The sequence below is a fragment of the Trichosurus vulpecula genome, chromosome 6 (genome assembly GCF_011100635.1).
Source record: "Trichosurus vulpecula isolate mTriVul1 chromosome 6, mTriVul1.pri, whole genome shotgun sequence".
Lineage (NCBI taxonomy): Eukaryota > Metazoa > Chordata > Mammalia > Diprotodontia > Phalangeridae > Trichosurus > Trichosurus vulpecula.
This window is the reverse complement of record NC_050578.1, coordinates 95,025,618-95,043,054: the sequence shown is the minus strand read 5'-3', so window position 1 is coordinate 95,043,054 and position 17,437 is coordinate 95,025,618. Positions and strand designations below refer to the sequence as shown.

Sequence of the window (17,437 nt, the reverse complement as noted above, 5' to 3'; positions counted from 1 at the left end):
AATTTTCCTTGAATGCCACTTTATTTACTGCCAAAAGCAAGCTGGCCAGAGAAATTGATTGTTAATTTCCACCTGGAGGTGAACAATAGGAATTTGTTTTTCAACATTCCCCAGCCCAAAGGAGTTTGGACGAGTACAAATGTGTATCACTGTCATGGTTCAGAAGAAAGTAATCTTGAGAATTTGTAAATGTTCTTAAACCATAAAGAAACAATGGAACCTCTCTCTTGTTACTAGGATTTACTTAACATATTTGTTTTTGCCCAAACTTCAACTTAGACCTTATAGGAAGTTACTTTATTCACTCCTTCGTTTATCCAAAAATACATATGGAAGACCTATTAAACAAAGGGACTCTGCCAGATATGTGAAGGCTATAAAGATAAATAAAACCCAAATGTCCTGGGGATATCTCAATTTCAAAATATCCAAAATTGAACTCAGTAGCTTTCCCCAAACCCTTTCCCTCTCTCAAGTTTCACTATTTCTTTTTAACCAAAAACACCACCATCCTTCCCAGGTTCTCAGGTTCGTAACCTTACCATTATTCTGGATTTCTTTGTTCCTCTGGCTTCACATATCCAAACAATTACCAAATATTGAAGTTTCTATCTTTATATCTCTGGCATAGTACCCCTTCTCTTCATTCACAAAGCTACTACTTTACTCCAGACTCTCCTCAACTCTCTCCTAGGCAATTGCAAAAACCTCTTAATTAGCCTATGTGCCTCAAGTCTCTCTGTACTCCAGACCGTTTCTCTCACTGTTATGGAAGTATTTTTGTTTAAGTGCAGATCTGACCCTGTGACTCCCTCAGACAATCGACTGTAGTAACTTGCTATTGCCTTTAGGATAACATCTATATTTCTCATATGTGCTTTAAAGCCTGGCACAACGCTTCCCCAAACTAATCAGTCTCCTTGGAAATTACTTCACTTGTCCTCTTTGATCATTGAACAAACTTCTCTCTGTTCTTCCCATGTAGTTTTGTTTCAAGACCCGGTGCCTTTGAATTGGGCATCGCATTTGTATGGTATGTACACCTGCCTCGTCTCAATGGGATGCAGTTCCCCTCTTCCTTTAGATCAAGCTCCATCTTCTGCATTGTCTTTTCTGATTTCCCTTTTCCTAACTGCTGGAACCATCTCCCCCAAACTACTTTGTATTTAAGTACCTTGTATGTATTTTCATTTATTCATTTTATATTTACAATGTATCTATCTATGTATCCTTACATCTGCCCTGAGAATGTATGCTACTCAACAATAAGGATTATTTCACTCTTTATGCTTTTATCCTTAGCACTTTGCACAGTATGTAGCACATAGTGGGTGCCTTACACGTACTTGCTGATTGATTGCTTCTTGCTCTCAAGGAGCTTTTATTCCTGTTGCCCTATTAAATTACCAACTAGAATGCAAATGTAATGATAAAGAGAAAATACTGGGCATGAACTGGAAAACATTAATTAAACAAAAGAAAAACATAGGCAGGTAGTACTTAGGCTTCAAAGATAAACCATTAAGAAGAAGAATGGGCAAATATGCTCTGCATTTTAAACTGTAGCCAGTATATTACATATTGAAATACTGAATATTTTGAATAAATTATTCTACAGAAAAAGGAAAATATTTTACTAAGATCATATACATTTTCACTGTGTGCTGTTGCCCCAAATCATCTTCTCCTGGTTTAATATTATGTATTGTATGCATGAAAAAAATAGAGGCTACATGAACCAACACATTGTTGCATGGAGGGCAGAGTCAGTGGTAAGATACACTTCTGACCAGCTCCATTAATGTTAAAGCTTTAGATCAATGTCTTTAAGGAATTAGTCCTATTAGGAAACAAGGAGTATCTTTGGAGGTCAGAAATTTGATGGTAAGCAAAGGCTTTTGGACTGATACTATGTTGACTTTAAGATCTGCCCTACAGCCACTGCTATCTCTCAAAAGAGAGATCAGATATGAAAAGCTAGAGTAGGGAAAATGTGACTTTGCAGGTGACATCTTTATCTTATTTTTTTTGGAGGGGGGAAGGCAAGGCAATTGGGGTTAAGTGATTTGTCCAAGGTCACACAGCTAGTAAGTGTGTCATTTGAACTCAGGTCCTCCTGACTCCAGTGCCAGTGCTCTACTCACTGTGCCACTCAGCTGCCCCTTTTCATCTTTTCTTTCTCCTCCTTTTTCCCTCACTTCTCAACTCCCAAGTTCACACTCCACTGTCTTGCCCTTGATCTTAAAACTTGTTCAAATTTAAGCCCTATGCTGTCTTATATTCCTCCCCCTACTTTTTACAGCTATGGAATATTAAAACTTAACTCCAGGGCCCAGGAACTAGATATGTCAAGTGTCTAAGTCAGGACGTGGTTATACCAGGAAGCTATGCAGGTGGTCTCTTAGAGTGTCTCCATTGTGTCATTAACAGCCTTGTTCCCTTTAAAATGTACTCAGCTGCAACCAAACAGATTTCCAGTCCTTTTAATCAGGGCATATTGATTGCCAACTAAACCAGTTTTGCTGGGATAACATTTCTTTCTGCAGCCATATGTAGTATTCTTACTCTTAAGAAAGCTGAGTTTGAGTGTCCTTCCCACGTTCTCTAAAGAGGCATCATCTGTTGACTTAAAAATCACAGAAACTTTGAATTAAAAGAGGAATTTTGAGGTCCTGTTTTCCATTCCTTCTTCCCTATGCAGATATCCTATCAAGTCCTTGACAGAACATTCATTCCATCCCTGTATGAATGCTCTTTGTAATGTACAGCTTGCTACTTTGTATGGCATTATCTTCTTGGTAAACTCCAACTTATAATGGATTTCCCCATGTTTTGAATTGGATTTTATATCCCTGTAACTTCTACTTATGGTCCCATTTCTGCCTTCTGGAAAGACAAACTCTCCCAATTACAGGGTAGCTCTCAGAACTGGACTCTATGGATATGATCTGAGCTTCTGGACATTATGTTATTAATGAAACCTAAGCTTTCATTGGCCTTTTTTGAGAAGTGTTTTACATAATATACTCATACTGATCTTGGACTCAAGTAAATGTTCAAGTTTTATTTTGGTGTAAAATTTTGTATAGCCATCCTACACTCAAGAATTCCATTATTTTAACTTAAATGAAGGACTTCATATTTATCACCATTAACATTAATCTTTCTTTTTGCTTATTGTTTCCAACTTACCAAAATAAATTTGGATCTTGAACTTGCCTCCACTAAACCTTGTAGCTTTGTGTCAACAGGAAAATTTTAAGAATGTGCTTTCTACATTATCAATGTAAAATGTTGAGAGAAATGGAATTCTGTGTTATTTCACTAGAACCTTACCTCCTGGTTGACCCTAATTCTTTAATTATCATTTTTTGGGTGCCATTGTTCACCCATCTCCAAATCCACCTACACTCATTGAATCCACCCTCTCCTCCCTCTTCCGCATCCCCCCCCCCCACACCACCCACTCCTTCCTTTATGCCTAGTAATGTGGATTCCTTATCACTCTCTTAAGGACAAATCTGTTGACTTTTCCAGTTCTTAGTCTTCCCTCCTCTTTAGGATTTGATCCTGTAAACAACCCTTCCTTTTTAATACCAAATCTGCTTTTGATTTTATTGACTTCTTTGTAGTCCAGGGGATGAGATCCAGACTTTCAGGCCCTCTACAATCTAGCAACCATTTATCTTTCCAGCTTTATCTTAAACCACTCCACTTTATGTACACTACCAGGATGTAGGGACTGTTTAATCCTTTGTACTTGGGTCCCACCCAAACTTTATTTTGCTCACTCCCATTTCTATTCTTTTTCTCACATTTTTTCTTCTGCCCCAAACAGATTACAGTATTTTTAACTCAAGAAGACATTCCCTTCCTTTGGGGAATGACTGAAGTATCATCTCATAATTGAATATTTACCTGATCTCCTCTCACCCATCTGACAAAAATGTCTTTTCCTTCAGATTTCCCATAAAACATTCCCTGGATCTGGACTACTCCTTTGCACATATCTCACAGTAATTTAGGAACACATATCACTCCCACTTCTGCTACTTGGTTATTTCATAGTTATGTATGTATGTATATGTATGTATTTGTATGTGTATATATGCATATGTATATACACATATAGATATGGCTACAGATATATATGTATATGTATATAGGGCCCCTCCCATGTGATTATAAATGCTGTGAGATGAGGTACTGTGTTTTTTATATTTGTATCACCAGAAGCCATCATAGTATCTTCCACTTTTTGGGGTGGTAGTGGTCTAGACCTATTATTTAAGCTGTGTCAGGGCTTCCTTCTATGTAAGCTCCCTTTATTCCAGCAAATTGGTATCTTCTCTCTAACTCCTAGTGTTAGCGAATTACCTGAATCATTGAGAGGTTAAATAATTTGCCTATAGAATACACCAGAGTAGTACTTAGTCTTATTGATTCAAGTCCAATTATATAGTCATGATGCCACATGGCCCCTGGGACCTACAGCATGTAGGAATTAAACAAAACTTTGTCGAATTGACCTATCTATCCAAATGTCTTGACCTTGCCCATAAAAATAAAATGAGAGCTCTGATCTATCTTCTGATATCCTCTGATCTATCAAATAACCTTATTTTAAATGGAATGGCTCCAAAAGACTACTGATCACAAGTCAAGACTTTGATTTTTCATTTCAAAGTGCTAGTTCGTGTTATCATTATTCACATTTCTCTCTCTTTCTTTTTCTCTGCTTCTGTCCTTGCCTCTGTCGTCTCTGTATCTTTCTGGACAAATCGATGCAATGAATTGCGTATGTGTGAGCCAAGTTTCCAGGATGACACCTCTGCAATACATTAGAAAGGCAAAAGAGATAGAAAGTCAAAGTACTTAGGGGGAGCTTAAACACATAGCTAACCAAGAAAAAAAAATCACATACAGCAAATGCTAATATAAGTAAAATATACAGTATCGATTCAAAAATCTCTCTATAGAGCAGTTGTCATAGAGATTTAAAGATGGTAAGATGATTTTGTGAAACCAAAAAATAAGCCCCCCAAAAGTGATCACCCTTTGGCTCAATTACTAGGTAGTAATTTATATATATACATATACACACACACACACACACATATATATATATATATATATATATATATACATTTACTAATCCACTTGATAACTTTAGCCCTTCATCTATGCATCTTTAAAGTAGACAAATGTACCTGTCTATGCTTATTTTGCTAAAATATTCCAAGGCGTAATAAGATAATATTTGCAAAGTTGTTTTAGCTTCTTCCAACTGATGATCTATGACCACATGGCATCATTTCATCTTCATTATATCTAAAGCTTAATTATAATAATTAGTGATTTTTTAGGGAAAAATGCCCTTGAAAATGCCCCTTTTCTCATCATTTAATAAGTGGTCATCTTGGTTAAATACATTATTTTAGTTTTGGTTTAATGGGAAAATGTCATGAGACAAGAGAGGCAGAATGGAAGAGAATATGAGCCAACTTTAAATCTCTCTTGCCAATAGAATTTGTCTAAAGTGGCTAAGGGTTGAATACCAAGTACCTTGAACAGGAAACTAAATAAACTGAACCACAGATATCATTTTATTGATAGCACTTAAATGTTAATTAAAATGGAAAATTGTGAGGTGTCCAATCAAGATAATACATACACATGATTCAATGGGTTTTAATCAATATTTCTCCACCAAATTCTATTATACATGAATGCAGTAAAAGATGCCTTTTCTTTTTAAAGGAAATTAATTTGCTTGCTATATCTCCGACTTTTTTAGTTGTAAAAGAAAAGGCATACTCAAGGAAGTTTTTCTTTAATTGAGTACATTCAATGAAGCTTGCTTTAGTTAATGTTATATATAATGAATGAATTGTAGTATGAAAATATGGAAAAATTAAGTAATGATTTAAACCAAAATATGGGTTTTGATATCATGATGAGCCCTGAACTAGGTATATTGGCTGAATAAAGTTATTTTAGGGATATTGTTACTACTGTAGCTTCCTTTTTTATTGAATTTCCCCCATCCACTTAGTTACCCTTTTTAAAGAAGTCCTAATTCATCTCTGTCTTGAATTCTGTGGGCTGCATTTTTTTTCTTCACTAAGATAACAAACAATTCTTTTCAATTATAATGATCATCTTAAAAAAAAGTAAACAGGAAAACAAAAGCCTCTTTGTTTTCCATAACCTGATGGAAGCACTGCTGAATAAATGGACTTTGGTAAAATTCATCATGTTTATATCTTTTCCCTATCTGTTTATCTGATCTTCACCCAAAGTACTTACCCATTTGTTCATTAATTCAACCAATATTTACTAAGTGTCTGCTGTGTATGAGGTGCCATGATAACTACTTTTGGAATAAACAAGTAAAGAATAAAACAGGGTTAAAAAAATCTTATTTTCTTGGACAGATAAAAATGAATTATACACAGTTAACAATAATGTTTTTGTTGTTCAGTTCAGTTCATGTCTCATCTTTGTTGAAGATATTGAAGTTGTTTGCCATTTTCTTCTCCTGCTCATTGTACAGATGGGGAAGCTGAGGCAAATGGGCTTTAGTAATTGGCCCAGAATCACACAGCTAGTAAATGTCCGAGGCCATATTTGAACTGTGGTCTTCCTGACACCAGGCCTAGCACACTATCTACTGTGCCACCTACCTGCCCATAACTATATTATGAAATGCAAAGAAATAAACCCCAGAATACTGACTATTCAGAGTAAGAGAAGGCTTGGATCTAACTGGGAAAGATCATAGGAGGAATCGTGAAGAGAATGGTATTTGAACTGAGCCTTGAATGAAAATAGAATTTTTCATCAGAGGAGCAGGAACATCCCAGGCATATGGGGAGAACATAAGCTAAGTGACTGAGGCAGGAAACGTGAGGCATATTCAGGGAATGTTAATTGTCAAATTTGCCTGGAGCTCTGTGAGAGGAAAGTGATAGAAGTGATGAAAAGTAGTTTGGAGCTAAATTTTGGATGCTCTTGAATAACATGCTAAGGAGTTTAGAGTTTTTTTCTGGAAGCAATAGAGCATCATTTTAGGTTTGAGTACTTTGGATTGTTATTTAGTTGTTTTAATTACACTTTTCCAATTCATTTAATTGAATTATTATAGTTGTAATTGTATAGAATACAGCTGATCAGAATACAAATTTTTATACTACTGCCATGTCAAAAAAGAATATGCAGAATAGGAATTCGTGTATAATAAACTGTATTGTTACTGATAACGGTAAAATGAACATTATATTAATTTTGAAAAGCTGTGCTTTGGAAAGATTACTTGGCAGTGAGATATAGAATAAATTTGGTAACAGCAAAATTCCTCATTTCTTTATCAAGGCAACAAGAATAATATATATAACCTCAGACCTGAGCTGTATATATACAGCAGCCTATTGTAGTTGAGACATACCAGAGCTTGTGGGTAAGAGATGTAGAGGGCCCCTAGTGATGAACCACCTTACAAGATCTTCCCTTAAATCCCAATCTCCCCATTAAAATCTTGGGGATAAAGTCTTTAGAAAAGTCATTTGGCCACCAATCATAGGTTATTTGGATGGTGGGAGGCCAAGGAGTAGCCCTGGCCTGCAGTTGGCTAGGGTTGGGGCTATTGGTTGGGGCCTAGCCAATGCCAAACCCTCTCTTTTTACCTATTGGTACCAGTCTGCTCCTATCATGGGCTTGCTCCCTTCTCAGTGATTTAGCTTCTATTCTTAAGGCTGGAGGGCATATATAATTCTGGAGATTTTGAGATCTAGGGTCTAGTACTAGCTATCCAACTAACAAGGTGACCCTACACAAATCACTTAGTGATAACAATTGATATCTGTTCCTTAGCATTTCCCTGTAACAATATCCTTCTGATAATTTAGAAACTAAATACCATTGAAGAAATTCCAAGATAAGGTTTTTGTCTACCTTATTCTCACAATTTTCATGGATATCACACTTGTAATTTTAAGGGAAGATACATTTTATATACATAGTACTCTATTTCAGTGGATTTCACTATGATTATCCCATTAAAATGAGTTTTTTTCTGGAATTTTAGGCATAAGTGACTCACCCAAAGTCACAGAGCTAAGTAAGCAAGTCCACTTCTTTCCATGGCACTGTCACCATCTAAATGCTTTAAGTGACTTAGGCATGTGAATGAATTTGGCACAAATACGTTCCTCTTCCCCTACCTCAGGATGCCTCTGTCTCTAAACCTCCCCTCTCATTCTTCCCTCCAAGTTCAGAAAAATAAATGTTATTACTCTCCAAAGTTAACTTCTTGAAAGTTACCTTTGCAGATTCCTATGAGCCTTAGTTCTCATATCTATCCTTTATATCTCTAACACTTTCGGTCTTCCTCTCTCCATGGATTTCTCCACGGATATTCCAGATATGTTCTGATCTCCCCTACCTTGGACAAAAGCTCACTTTCCCCTGCTATTATCTGTAATTGTCATCTATTTTTTTTCTTCCTTTCATCATGGAGTGATGGACCCAGGCTGCTATTAATACCTATTCTTATCCACCCCCTTAACAACTAGCATCTAGATTTCATTCTACTACTCTACTGAAACTGTTTTCTTTGAGATAGTTGGTAGCTTCGTTTGCATTTATTCTAATAAACTTTCCTCCATCATCCTTCTTTTTGACCACTTTGAATGATTTGACATAACAGGAAAACCTCCATCTTGAAATTGCCTTCCATTGGTTTCCATAACAGAATAACTCCGTCCTTTTAACATATTGACTCGTTCCTTATATGTTTGATATACTGGATCCTTCTGCTTTTCCTGTCTTTTAACTGTAGTCTCAGATCTATTCTCTATTTGCCTCTCTATAGTTTCTCTTCAAGAACTCATACATTCTCATGACTTTAACCAGAACCATTATGCTAATGACTCCCAAATCTATATTTCCAATTACCTAATAGATATTTTCATTTGACATATTGCTGTCACTTGACATTCTTTAGGCTAGAACTATGTTAAAAATTCATCACCTTCCATCCACCTAAACTACTTCCTCCCCTGATAGCTGCTTTTGGCAGCAACAATATCTTTCCAGTCCCTCAAGTTAAAACACTTGGAGTCATCTTTGATTCATCTTTCTCCTCCATTTTTCACAACCAAGCGTTCACTTCATTTGCTCTGTTTTTCCTTTGTTTCTCCCTTCCTCTCCATTTTCATTGATTCTAGAACCTTATGCATTGATTGTTATGGTATCATTCTAGCTGACTGCCCTGACGAGGCTCTTTTTTTTTTGATACATATTAAACACTGCCACCAGTCCAGTAAATACTTCACTCACCCTGCTAAACTAAACTCGGTTGGTGAGGTCCTTGTTTTTTTACTCCATGAAATATAAGTTTCTCTGGCTGGTCTTCAAGGCTACCCACATTATGACTCTCGTGTTGTTTGTCTCCTACTCATGACACTTGTAAAGATGAATGGATTGACACATTCTTCCCATATAAGATGAATCCAAGCTGGGAAAGTTTAACACCAAAGAAATAGGCAGTGTTTTGCCATGGTTAGAGTACAGGTTTTAGAGGCAGGGGATGTGGGTTAGAATCCCAGCTCTCACACTTATTGGCTGAATAACATTTTAGAAGTAACAACTTTTAAAGTCTCTTTTTGTTCATCTATAAAATCAAAGGTTTGGACTAGATAGCTTCTCTGGTCTTTTTCTAGAATTGAATTTATAATTCTATGCATCCCACAATTAATTGTACTGCGAACCTTTAGCAATGAATATTGACATTCCCAGTACTATGTGGATGTACTGAAGAAAACAAAACAGATAAACAAACAAACATAAAGAATGGTTTTTTTAGTTGTTTTTGGGGGGGTTTCGCACTGCTTTTTCCTCCTTCAGAAGGACAACATGACAGATTGAGACCACTGTGACATTTTGCTCTCTGGTTGCCAAGAATAGTAGCTTCCAGGGGTATTTTTTGAGTCTATCATAACATTCACAATACAGCAGAAGGCCTTAGCCTAAGTTAAATCCCTATGAACCCTGGTATTCCTTGTCCTAACAAGGTTCCTTGTCTAGAACTTCAAATTGAAATTATGCATAACGGCAAAGATCACTTTTCAAAGAGCACTGGATTTAAAATTAGGCGTCCAGGCTCTGCTTCTTAGGCCCTGGGTGACTGTGAACAAGTTACTTAAGTCATGTCAACAATCTCTCTGGGTCAGTTTCAACTTGTAAAATGGGATAGTGAAATTTGTACTACTCAGCAGAGGGAATTATACTGAGGCAAGTGCTTTTAAAAGTGCTACATACATATGAACAATTATTATTTTATTAGTAATATTATTGACAGAGAAAGACCTGGAAGGTTGTGTAAAGTCCTGAAAGTCTTATATAAAGCTCCCCCAGTCCACATCATACTGTGGGTTCATCTTCCTAATCACATCATTCTATTTAATAGAGGGAATTATAGTGAGGAAAGTGCTTTTAACATGTTACATATGAACAATTCCTATTTTATTAGTAACATTATTGACAAAGAAATACCTGGAAGGTTATATAAAGTTCTGAAAGTCTTATACAAAATGTTCCCAGTCCACATAATACTGTGGGTTTATCTTCTTCCTAAACACACCATTCTATTGAATAGTTTTCTTTTTAGCCTATGAAAATACAATCCTAGAATGTATGACAGAAGGCAGTGGGAAATAAGATTTGTTCAATAGAGATTTGTTACAAATACTTGTATTTATTCTAAAAACCAGGTTTATATGAAACAGAAACAAATATCTTTAATCTTAAGGGAAATCATTTTCTAGAACATCAGACTTATGTAATTGCTAAATTACATAATTAGGGGTGCTCTGTTTGACTCAAGGGACAAAACTAGGAATAGTGGGTGGATATTTCTAAAAGGAAAATTTAGGTTTGATACAAGGGAAAAAATGCTAGCAATTACAGCTATCAAAAATGCAATGGGCTACTTCAGAAGATGATAATAATAATAGTCATTTAAAAGTGCTTTAAGATTCACAAAACCCTTTACAATATAACTTTATTTTATCTTCAGGACGACCATGGGAAGTAAGTGTTGTTATCCTGTTTCATAGATAAAGAAACTGAGGCAGACAGCAGTTAAGTGACTTGCCCAGGGTCATACTTTCTGAGGTTAATTTTGAATTCAGATCTTCCCTACCACCAATCCACAACTCTGTCCACTACACTTTTCTCAGTGGTAGTCTTCAAGCAAAAGTGAAATTGCCGCTTGTCAAGTATATTGTAGAAGGGATTCTTGTCCGAGTGTGGGTCTGTGAAACTCCATTAGTCATTCAATCGAATAGCAATTATTAAGCACCTCATGATATGAGCTGGTTCGATGGCAATAAAACGTCAATCTGATCTCATTAATAGAAAGAAACTGGTAGTAATAGCACTAAATGGCAGAGACCTGCACTTCTAAGTGTTCTGAATTTAGAAAGCTGGTCACTCTTCCCTAAGACTAGTCAGTTGTTTCTCTGATGGCTACTTACTTAATCATTACTTAACCTGTCAGTTTTCTCATCAGTAAAATGGGAATGTTCATGCCTGTCTTATGTCACAGTTGAATACTTCAAATGAATATGGAGGGGAAAATACAGCATATACTTCATCCATAAAACAAAAACAACATTTCCTTAAATGGCAGCTAGATGGTTGAGTGGATAGAGTTCTGGACCTGGAGTCAGGAAGATCTGAGTTCAAATCTAGACTCAAAAACTTATTGGCTATGCAATCCTGGGCAAGCCATTTAACCCTGTTTGCCTTATACACTGGAGAAGGAAATAGCAAACCACTCCAGTATATTTGTCAAGAAAACACCATGGATAGTGTGGTACATAAGGTAACGAAGAATCAGACGCGACTGAACTACTAAGCAGTGAGAGTTTCCTTGAGTGAGAGAGACTGCATCCTTAAAGCTTCATGCTTCCCCACTTCCATGACATTTTCCCAATTCTGACCTCTGAAGAAGTCTCACAGCTTTTAGCCTGTGAGCCGGAGGATTCATTTCACACCATTCAGCTTTGCTCTCTGGGGAGCTCACTTGGTTTTGACCTTGGACCAGGCAATTCAATATTAATAGCAATTAGCATTAACAGAGACATTTTAAGGTTTGCAAAGCATTTTAGATATTTTATTTCATCCTTGAAAAACTCTATAATTTGTGTGCTGTGATTATTTCAGAGGTGAGCAAATGGAGGCCAGGAGGTAGTTAGGTGACCCTTCTGGCATCACATAGCTCGTAAGTGTCTTAGCCAGGATCTGAACTCAGGTTTCCCTGGTCTTGCTTTAAGCACCATAGACTGCATAACTAGACTGTCTAGCTCTAACAGACAAGTTTTTTGGGTCTTAATTTAGAGACTACTTCCCAGGGTTGTTCTCCATATGTAGTTCTAAATCTGCTCATCTCCAAGCCTGACTCTTATCCTCTGCCCCTTGATGCCTTCCTGACCAGGGCAAATTTCTTTCACTCTGCCTCAACTGGAAGATAATTAGATTTAAAAGGCGGAATGACTGAGATTAATACATGTGTGAACAGCCCTGGTGAAATAAGAATTCTGCCCTCCTGGGATCATTCTGTCAGACAACGGCCTGACAGCATCCATCCTGAGGTACTGGAAAATTCAAGAGACTTATCAGTTGCTGTCGCAATATATAGGGAGAACTGGGCCATCCATAGTGACTTGAAAGGGAGAACATGGCTGTAGATATTAAAAACTGAGCTAGGGAGATGTGCTGGCAGTCGCTGAAGCAGGTTACTGGCCCTCTAGGCCTTTCCCGCCTGAAGAGCAGGCTCACTTTCTTTCACAATACGCTCTAAGCTCTGGCTCTTGCTGCTTCTGACAGCTACCTCCCTATCACAGAAGTTACCATCATTGGGGTTTTAGAGCCTTAGACAAGCGCTGCAACATTTTTGCACAGAACTAGAGGCCCTCAAAGACAGGGCAGTATCTCAACTAAGCCTGTAAAGGAGGTGGAAGAGGGATAGTGTGAGGAGTTTATGGCTGAAGCAACAGCTGGACCTCTGGATTAGAAGGATGAGACCTTGTGTTGGTAAGAAAAATGGGCTCCTTAGCACTTAGTTCAACAAGTGCCCTTGAAGAGTTTGGCTTTTCTTTGCTTTGATTAATTCAGTGTATTTCATTGAGTCTTACTAAGTGCTAAGCCCCAGGGCCCAAACCCCTATTATGTGTCAAACCTTGGTGGGTGTGGATTGGCAACTAAGGTGGGGCCCAAGGTAGGGCTAACTCCAGGGAGGGCCTAGTTTACATGTCTGGGAGAGCAGAGGCTCTTAGACCAGATGAGTTTAAGTCACCTTTTTGTGAAGATTCTAGGTCACGTGGGTGAGTTGCATATGTGACTCACCCCTGATGCTGAAAAAGATATAAAAACCAGGGGTTGGCTGTCTGTTCCTTGGAGCTCTCTTACCCACAGCAGTGGTGGCATGCGTGACTCTGGGCCAGCCCTTGTTCTGAGCCCCCAGGCTGAACCTAGATGTTGGTAACTATGAATCTGTATTGGATCTGTCTGTTAATGTTTGTAATTTGTTTGTAATTTGCTCTGAAGTTCAGTGTGCTGGTCTCTTCCCCTGAACTAAGGGAATGATATTTGTATGCTGAATTAAAGTAAGCTTGTCAACCCCTTCACCTTGCTTTCCTTAGTTAAGCAGATCAAAAGAACCTGTGCTGTTGGCAGCTTTCTGGGTGCTGGCTGTGGGTGGATCTTATACCCCCACAGAAGCTGCTAGCTAGATTGCTGAAACAGACCTCTGGATTGGGAGAAAAGAAGAAACCTCTCTGAATATGTGACTCTGTTTGTGGGAAACACACCAATCCATTAGTACTACTCCAGGACCAAAATAATAATTAAAAAATACATGAAATAATGACAGTGTTTTAGTTTACACAATGCTTTTCTTATAAAACTCTGAGAGGTATTGCAAATATTGCCATTTTATTGATGAGCAAACTGAGACTCAAGTTAAATATTAAGTGGTGGATCTGGAACTTGAACTTAGATGTTTTGACTCCGTGTCAAGTGGCCTTCCCTCTGTGTATCACTGTGCATTTTAGGATCCTTGACCTGTCTGAGCCTCAGTTTCATCCTCAGTAAATGAGGGGTTAAATACCATGATCTCTTTTAAGTCTACAAGCTATGATCCTCTGATTCTAAGATATAGTAGCATTTGTGAAATGGATGTGTTGCACAACAGAAGGACTGGTTCAATTCTTTGATCATCCTAAGCAGATCATCGGCGTTAAGTTGGTGCTTCTTAGTGCTTTGGGTAGGAAGCTGAAGGAGTGGGTTAGGAGGTAGAGTTCAGGGTAGTATTCTGATATATTTTGGTAATAACAGAGAAATAAAACCAACCATCATTACCCTTCACAGAGAGGTAGAACAGTGAATGTTCCAAGGAAATGACAGATTTAATCAAGGTTGAAATAGTTGGGAGAGTTTAGGATTATAAGGGAAGAGAGCTAGACAAGATTTTAGAGATTATGTAGACCATCCAACACACTTCATTTTTTACAGATGAAGAAACTGAGACCCAAATAAGTAAAGTAGCTCACTCAAGGCCATATTGCTAGTAAATTGACAGGGTTGTTATGAAACAAGATCCTCTGACTTCAAAGCCTATATAGGTTTATGTTTATGTATATGTGCGTATATATGTATATGCACACATACATATAGGTGCATGTACATATATTTTTTCACTGTACATATGAACAATTTTGTATCCTGTATCTATGTTATAAGATGGTCCATTCCAGTACATTTCTGTGATTTATAGAGCCATGAGTATAATTTCATTACTTTTTTTCAGAAGATACCCTTTGTATAGTAAAAAATTGTATTATGCATAGGATGCAACAATAAAGCCACCCTCTTTTTTTAACCAAGTATGCATAAATTCTTACTGTTATTTTGATGTTGTCTTCATTTAAAGCCTTAATTTAGAAGAGTTTTGTTTTTTCAAGTATTGTAATGATATTTCTATGGCTCAAATCATTTTGGCAAGTCCTGTTTGACATTTGATTTTGGAGACTGTGGTATTTTCATTGAAGTCTGCTCAGTAGTGACCATTTTTCATGCTTTGGAGGTGATTTTTTTTCTCTTTTTTTTCCTTTTTTTTCCTGTGGGGAATTGAAAAGTTCTCTCAAGTCAAGCCTGAGGAAAAAGATGAATAATTAAACTGGTCATTTTTTTATACAAAAGATGAATTGTGACAATGTTTTCTTATGTGGTCCTTAAGCTGTTTTATATGATGACAACATACTTTATACCTCTGGAGTTAGGAAGATTTAGGTTCAAGTCTAGCTGATGTATGTCAAGGCCTTTATAGTGTGAGAACTACCAAGTCAATTCCTTATAGATACCGATTGTAAAAAGAATTATTTAAATACTATGGAGAAGAAAACATGGATTTTATAACCTTGAGCAACTTTATGATCTTAAGCAACTCTCTAAGACAATAGGTTGAAAAGATGGTAGAGGTAGGGTACGTATATGTCTATGTGGTGGGTGGGTGGGAGGGAATATTCAGCATCATTAATGTTAATAAAAGAGACTTCAATACTGAAGGATGATTTATAATGTTCGTGAGCTGTTTCAATGTAGCTGGTTTTGTGATATTCATTATAATTTCATTAATTTCTGTGTAGGTGCCAAACTTATGAAAGACAAGTGCATTACATACTAATTCAACTGAACACAAGTACTTTATGACATATCATATGGCTCTATGATTCCTATACTTTGATCTAAAGTACTTCCAGAATAGAGTTCCCTAATAGAGAAGTCACATGTGAAGCTATTTGAATCCTAAGAGTATCATTTTATAACATATATATAGTTATTTCTACAACACTGGTTGTGAAGATGGAATTGAATTAATTTTCTCTAAAGAAACCATGCTCAGTTCCCATTTTAAATTTCTTACATTAATCTCTCCATAGATGCTGAGTCTTGATGGCTACTTTAGTTATTTTTGGTCTTAGGTCAATGAATAAATCCTAATAGAAAAATAAATAAGCTTTCCAATGTCTTGAATTCTTACTATGAAGTATTAGTTTGTTTTCACTTTCCACTCATTGGAAGGTATAAAGTGGCATATCTTCTGCCTGCCTTGTTTCAGAATATATTGATTTTTAAAAGAAATATTAATTCAGCAACATTTCCAAATTTAAGCACTTCTGTTTACCTTCAGCTCTCTGAGACTCAAAAGAAAGCAGACTTTCTAAAGCATATTGGATGGCAAGCTCAGTACAGTCAACAGTGTCACATAGAAGCCATGAAAATTAGAATCATCTTAGGATGCATTGAGAGTTGTCCTGCACAAGAGGAAGGCACTAAGAATTGTTCTGTACTATTCTCGTTTGACAACATTTAGAGGATATGTTTTGTTCCTGGTGCTCCATTCTGGGAATGATAAGCTAATTCACAAGTTGTTGAGCATTCTGAGAAAGGCAAAGTAGGATAATGAAGGACCTCAAGTTCATGCCACTCTGAATTTCTTTGGACACATCTCTTTACTACATAGTTAACTCTTTGTATTCCTATTTTGTTGTTTGTTTGGTTGGGTTTTTTTTTAGTGGAGCCACATTCAAGACACATGAAAGAGTTGGTTCAAGCAAATTTAACAATATTTAGATGGAAGAAGAGAAAGCTTTAGAGTAGAAGGACCATAATATTTTTCTTCAAGTATTTGAAAGCCATATCACTAAGAGGGGTTAGGGCTTTTTTTGGGGGGGGGCGTGAAGATAAAGGTCTCCTTTTTTTCCCTTTCCTGTTTTCCTTCCATTTTCTGTTTCCCTTCCCTTTCCCTTCTCCTTTTCCTTCAGTGAACAGAGAGAAGATTTAATCTACCTACACACACCACACACACCACACACACACACACACACACACACACACACACACACACACACTCATATATCACTCTAAAGCAATTTGGACCAACTTGTCTTTTTTATAAGCAACGACTCCTCTAACAATCATGCTTTCTTTGTTCTAAAGATGAAAGGCATTTTTTTTTTCAATAGCAGAGTATGGCTTCCACGTATGACTTATCATTTAGTCAAAATGATTTAGGTACCTCTTCTGGTGTAAAAAAGGTTAAGATTATTTAGAATCCAACTACAATGACAATATTGTTTAAGGTATCTCATGAATTTGGCTGCTACTTGAAATAGTTTTTAACTTGTTATGGTGACCTTTCCATGATTACTTATTGGATGAAAAACATTCAGTTTATATCTGGCCTATGCCATTAAAACCAGATGGTGAGTACAGATACCCATTTAAGAAACCTTCTGACAATCATGGTAGAATTATGTTGATGAAAAACTATTAAATAATAATTCTTTGTCCTCATTCTGTGCCACCTAAC

The 17,437-nt window shown here is 36.8% G+C and overlaps 1 protein-coding gene across 2 annotated transcripts in view; it reads left to right on the top strand.

Annotated features, from left to right (window-relative positions):
• Positions 1–17,437, top strand: part of GRIA2 (glutamate ionotropic receptor AMPA type subunit 2) — a 181,932-nt gene that overhangs the window by 158,113 nt on the left and 6,382 nt on the right. The gene's annotated exons all lie outside the window — the stretch shown is intronic.